This window comes from Centruroides vittatus, unplaced genomic scaffold (genome assembly GCF_030686945.1).
Source record: "Centruroides vittatus isolate TY-2023 unplaced genomic scaffold, ASM3068694v2 scaffold_435, whole genome shotgun sequence".
NCBI lineage: Eukaryota > Metazoa > Arthropoda > Arachnida > Scorpiones > Buthidae > Centruroides > Centruroides vittatus.
Genome location: NW_027122708.1, coordinates 3,410,790 through 3,416,789, shown reverse-complemented (window position 1 = coordinate 3,416,789; position 6,000 = coordinate 3,410,790).

Genomic DNA, 6,000 nt, shown 5'->3' with positions numbered 1-6,000 from the left:
TAGATGACCAGCACAACTCCGTTGTTAAAGGAAAAGTATGATATACAGGGGCAAGACACTACTAATTTGAGATAGAGAGTATATATGAGTGAAGATCCTTATGTAATCCGTTACGATCTTTACGATGATCCGTCTCGAGTTGGTTCTTACGACTCGAGAATGTCCGTACAATGGTTCAAGGAAAGCTACACCTCCACACTCAGTCCAGTGAATATTTACAGTTTATTTACAAAACAAATATTTACAGGATGTACAAGTTTGACAACATTACATACACTATGCAACAAAGGTGTGGTGTCTCACGTCAGCTTGTCTGTTGGGGACTATTAGACTCTGGGGAAACTCCGGTCGGTTTGCGGAGTTGGCTCAACCGTGTGGCCGTCCGGTCTCTACACTAATCCTTCTCAGAGGAATTCCTAAGAGGAGAACACACTCTCTTCACCTCACGGGCTTCCTAAGTGTCAGAGACTACCACGTGTCCGGTCTCTCGCCCTTCTCCCCCTTCCTCTCGCCACTCTTACAATTTAAAGAGTTTTACGGCGACCACTTGCAACCAATCGGGCCCTGCTTTTCCCCTGGGAGCTTCCAAAGACGTCCGCCCTCCTCCCCACGACGTAGCTTACAGTCGCGTCCGTCCCTTGTTTACATTTCTCAAACTGAGCAACACATGGCAAACACATTGACGTGTACCCATAAACGGAGACTCTGTCCCTTTTGTTCTTCCCGGCCGTTTATAGCCCCAACGCCAGGTGGGACCAATTATCCCGGTCGCGTGGCTTTTCGACCTGCTACGCTAAAAGCGGACCTTTACAATACGTTAATATTTTAAATTTAATATATAAAAATTGCAGCTCGGCTTTGTGACAGTTTTTCATTTGTTTCAATAATAATGTGTATTATAATGAAATTGTGGCATTTAGTGATTTTTATTACAAAACTTCCGTATAACAATTTATTCTTAGTGAATCTAATGTGATGAACTATTATCTCATTTATCTAGTTTTATTTATACAACAACAATATTTTATATAAAGTATGCAATTATAACATTTTTATTGCTGTTTACTGCATATTATAAATCGTTACTTACAATTCTTAATAAGGGTTACTAAACAAATTTATTGCGTTACTGCTTAAAATGAGCTTAAGTATTAATAAAATAAAATAAATAATAATAAGGTAAGTATATATGCATTAGGGTTTCTCAAACGTGATCCCGGTTGTTTTTTTAACCCGGGAAATCCACAAATTTCTTAAAAATTCACTTTTTTCGTATTTTGTGTTAAGGTTGAGGAAATTTCGCAAATAGAAAGTATAACTCATAAACTGTCAGAATACATTTGTATTTATTAATTTTAAACCTACTTATTGGTTGTTTTATTATTATTTTTCCTCGTTATGGCATGTCACAGATTGTCAATAATCAATATGTCGCCTATTTGTGACAGGACTCTGAAAATTTTTTACTTATCAGAACCCGTAATATATGGAATAATTGTGCGTATGCTGTCTTAATTTTTAACCATGCCCAGTAGCTTCAATAACTGCGTAATGCCAGGTTGTGCAAATTGGGCAAGGATAGAAACGAGTATGAAGTTTTTCTTCATAAACCTGATTATTAAAGCCAAACGAACTGCCGAATTATTAAGATATATAAGCTCGATGCCGCTATTAAAGCAGCCGCAGCCGCAGCCGAGGAAGACAAATCAAGAATACTAGAAAGCAAAATAAGTACAGTGATACCTCGGTTTTTGTCAATAATCCGTCCAAAAACAATCGGCGAAGTCCGAAACCGACGAAAACCCAGGCAATTATTTCCATACGAATCAATGTAAATCCAATTAATTCGTTCTAGACACTCCAAAGTACATACCAAAAACACATTTTATAGAGAATTAATATAGAGTTAAATACTAAAAGCAATAAGAAATTAACATAAAAGACTAATTAGCATAAAGATAAAAGCATTAAGATTAAAGATAAGATAATTAGCATTAAGATGAAAGCAATGGAATTGTTCGGCTAGACAGGTGGGGTAATGTCTTGTCTCGTAGAAGCTAGTTGGACACGAGCTTCTAGCCTATATCGCCCCGTGGTAAAGTATGACGTAATTGTCATGTAATAATAGTAGCATGCGATTATGATGGTAGTATCGAGGGGAATAATGCATTCCAGGAAATCCGTTTATGGGTAACTGGCCCCTATTCAGGTGTTACAGACATGGAGAAAACCCGGAAAACTTCACGTGGCCAGCCCGCCCTGGCGAAGCGCGAACCCACGACGAACTCCCAGTGTTCAGGGAACGGAACCATTGGCCAGTGGTGGGCCGTCATGGGGTAATGTTCACACAACAAGAAATAACGCCACACTGCACTGGAAAACGCGTGGTCGTCCTTTGTTTTCGCAAAATTAGCAGCGAGGTCACTTGAGCACGCCGACGAAAACTGAGGTATTACTATATTACAATCTTGAAAACGAACTAGAAATCTTCCAGGCTACAAGTGAAAAAACACATAACATCTGTCTTCTCTTAAATGCATTAAATACGATTCCACTCACATCAATTGAATCGGAGAGGGCATTCTCGGTAGCAAGACTTTTCATCACTCAATCTAATTCTTATTTTAGTAATCAGAATATTGACCATCTTTGCTTTTTAAAATCTTAATACAAAATATTATTGTAAATTTTTATATGTTTTATTTAAATATTGAAAATTACCCTCTAACTTAGAAGTTTGATCTACTCGTAAGTTCATTTTATTCTTTAAATTTTCAACTCAATTCAAAGCATTTTATTGTATGTAGTTTCCAGCAAACTTTAATAAATTTTTTCTATTTGTGAAAATTTCTACGTAACTCAAAGGTAATCTTTGATATATATCTTACATAGCATTATTAATATGATTTTGGAGGTTGCAGAACGTATTAAATTACTTATAATTATTTTTCATTTTTTAATCATTTGATTTCAAGATATACAAAATATCTTAAAAATAATTAATTCTATCCCAGGAAACGGTGCACTTTTATCCCGGAATCCCGAGACAAGCAAAAGACCGGTCCACTGGTCCACTGGAATGACCCAACCAATTTTTCCAAATGACACCATGACAATGCAAAAACCTATTTACATAACAATTTGTGACTATCATATTAAAAACACTAAAAAAGCTTAATTTTTTATTATTTTATCAATAAGAACTATAATCCTACATTATATTAGATGATGATAAAGTAAGTATATATGCGTAAATTTTGCAATACTTTCTCTGCATCGTCGTCCTCGTGTGATTAGATTCAGAGAAAGTATTGCAAAATTTATGCATATTAGAGTTTCTCATTTCCCGCAGGAATTAGAATTTTTCCTGTAAGAAATTTCCAATACAGTAGACCCCCTATAACATGGTAAATAAGTTCCGTGTTATATGAATCCGTGTTGTATGAGCTTTAAATATATGAGCCAATCACAGCCCTGCACGTGTGCAGTTTAGGGGCTACTGTTTGAAAGGTTTTCTTCCATAAAATTAATCGATTCTTGAATAATTTGACTCAACATTTCCAAATCACGTATAATTTTTGGGGAATAATCCATATAAATTATGCTATAAACAAAAAATTGTTGGATTACTTACCAAGTGTGCACCGTTCGAAGATGCGATTGCCTAAGCTTGGTTTCGTCGCGGAGCGACTCATCGAACGGCGGATGCGTTTCCTGATCAGCGAATTCTTCGCAGAAAGAATAACTTAACTTTGGAGACATCATTAATAGAGATATAATTTTTATGGCCGTTGAATAATACTGTAAATGTTGTTTTCACAAGAACTGTATAAAAATTTATCAATACTTTCCCGCCTAAACTCTCCGTATACACGCGTGGCGCTGGACAGCGGCAAGTAGTTCGGCTGCTAGTCCACTATTGGTCCAGATTCGACCAATCTTGTTGCGACACGAGTCAGCGATGACGTTTTACCATGTTATATGAGTCTCTTTTAGTGTGTTATACAAAACCAATCGCAATTTTTTCGCCGTGTTGTAGGAAACCGTGTTATATGAACCCGTGTTATAACACAGGTTCATATAACACGGTTTAGGGGGGTCTACTGTATTCTGTTTTCAGAAAGGCATTAGATTCAGTTAAAGGGGGTATGACTCTTCATAATTTAGAATGTTTTACATTTTATAGCTTTTTAGAATGTTTTACATTTGAATCTAAAATCAATGCAGGAAATATGCGAATGAATTAATAATTAAATACGGGAATAAGCATGGAAGTTGTGATAATAGAGAGCTGTTTGGGTTAACAAAGAAAACCTGGTGACAATATGGATGGCAAATTTTTTCTTAATTTTTTTGCGACTCAGATGTTTTCGTTTGGATATGGATTGTTTTTTAGTTAATGATTGTGTTGTTATACCAAAACCTAAGATCTTGGTATAACAACGCACGTACAGTTCGGTCTGCGCTCGGCGACGTCGTGGCCTCCGACCGAACGCGTTCGATACGCAGTTAGTAAAATCGTTATAAAAAGTATTAATATTAATTGGCATAAATTTGAGTTTTTGTTATTTTGGATAACATTTTGAATGAAAATCATTCGTTTCCATGCAATTTTATCTTTACAAGCATAAAGTTAATCCAAAAAAAGAAAATAGCTAAGGGAAACCTTCGTGAACTTTGACTTATTGACCCAGAAGTTTTGCCGGAACCTCACTGATAACGAGAAAAGTTTAAAATTTGAGCACCCAGTAGTTTTTCTTTTCTCTAGGAGCATTTTTTGCACTTTTCGATTGCTTATATTTCGGCAACACCTTTACAGAAAAGCTAAAATTTTGCACATTACCAAAGAAAATAATTATTTTTCCAACGAGATATTTAGACTTACTATTGGCGTTTGAGGAGAAGAGATTGACCTTGAAAATCGGCAACTCTGATTCCTGTATATATAGTATAGTCAGTCAGCAGTGCCGTGCCGTGACATTTGATGATAGGGAAGCTGTGTTTCTTAAGAATCCGACTTTCAGGGGCAATCAGTTAATTGCATGTCAGTGATGATCTAGGGCAGGGATGGGCAGGGCAACCTGCGGCCCGCATTCATATATTTTGCGGCCCGCGACGCATAAAATGTGAGTAAATATATCAATTTCCCATCTTAAGGAGGTATGCAGCAAAAATTCAAACGTTATTTTCTACAACTTATGTATGTGAATAGTTTTTCCCGCAATGAATTTAGTAAAAATTAAACAAGAAACCGCCTAACAGACACATCGAAACTAATTTAAAACTAGGCAGTGACCAATATTTAACTAAATATTTCCAATATATTACGTTTACATTAGTTCCAGAAGCTAAATTAAGTATACCTATGCTAATATATAGTTATATATGAATAAATAATTCTGATTTACCAACATTTTTTTCCTCTTTCTCTTGTATGCGGCCCACATCAGTTCGAGTTTTAAAATGCGGCCCTTACATAGAAAAAGGTTGCCCATGCCTGGTCTAGGGTCCATTCGTATTCATTTGTTCGATAAGCCAGTAAAAACTGTAGACGTCTCTAAATGTATTTTTAATATCACAATTACATTCTGAATCGCTAGCCACGATATAAGGGCTAAAATTAAAAATAAATTATAAAAACTTACTCGGTGAAATAAAATGTGGTGGATATACATACCTGGTACAATATATTGTTCAATTGTATTAATATACTTTAAAAAAAATTATAATTAAATGTAGCTTTGTAAAGAAACGTACATAAAATTAACATAAAATATTCTTTACATTTTAAATTTAAAAAAAAATCCACTTAGTCAAATAGCTATGCTTATGGCAATACGAGTGGCTAATGGATGGAATCAGAGACGGTCCAGGGAGGTGTGCAGTGTGCGCATGCCAAATCCCGAGAATGCCGAACCGGTCAATGTCAAATGCCTCTTGTTGCACCACTAGTGTACCTCAAAGAACGTGACAGGGTTATTGTAAATTTTAAACGTTTCT